Source organism: Austrofundulus limnaeus, unplaced genomic scaffold (genome assembly GCF_001266775.1).
Source record: "Austrofundulus limnaeus strain Quisiro unplaced genomic scaffold, Austrofundulus_limnaeus-1.0 Scaffold1985, whole genome shotgun sequence".
NCBI lineage: Eukaryota > Metazoa > Chordata > Actinopteri > Cyprinodontiformes > Rivulidae > Austrofundulus > Austrofundulus limnaeus.
This window is the reverse complement of record NW_013954387.1, coordinates 30596-31393: the sequence shown is the minus strand read 5'-3', so window position 1 is coordinate 31393 and position 798 is coordinate 30596.

Genomic DNA, 798 nt, shown 5'->3' with positions numbered 1-798 from the left:
ACACACACACACACACACACACACACACACACACAGAAACACACAAACATGGCAGCAGACATATGTTCCACGGTACAATGCCTGCAATGTAATTCAGTACATTATTCATTTGAAGGGGGCGCCAAGCATCTTTCAAGACTTTATTTAATTAACCCAGGGAGAGCATAGATACTGAGGAACATAGGCTCCAGGAAACATAGGTCACGGGAAACATAAGTACTGGGGTACATAGTTTCCAGGGAGTAGGTCCCAGGGAACATAGGTCATGGGGAACATAAGTAGATAGGTACTGAGGAACATAGGTCTCAAAGAACAAAGGTTCCGGTAAACATAGATCACGGGAAACATGTCATGGGTAACATAGGTCCTGTGGAACATAGGTTTCCTGGAAACAAAGGTCATGGGAAACTTAGGTCTCAGGGAAGATAGGTCTTGAAATACATAGGTACTGGAGAATACAGGTCCTGGTGAAAGTAGGTACTTGGAATCATAAGTCCCTGGGAACATGGGAACTGGAGAATAATGGTCCCTAGGAAAATATGTTCAGGGGAACATAGGTACTGAGGAACATAGGTACAGAGGAACATATGTACTGAAGAATTTACTAAGGGTCATACAGTATGTACTTGGGGAACATAGGTCCCAGGTAACATAGGTACCAGGGAACATAAGTATAGGGGAACAAAGGTTTTGGAGAATATAGGTACTTGGGAACATAGGTCCACTCCTGAGCCCAGCATCCTTCATGGGATGCCTGGGGATGACCACCCAACACACACACACACACACACACACACA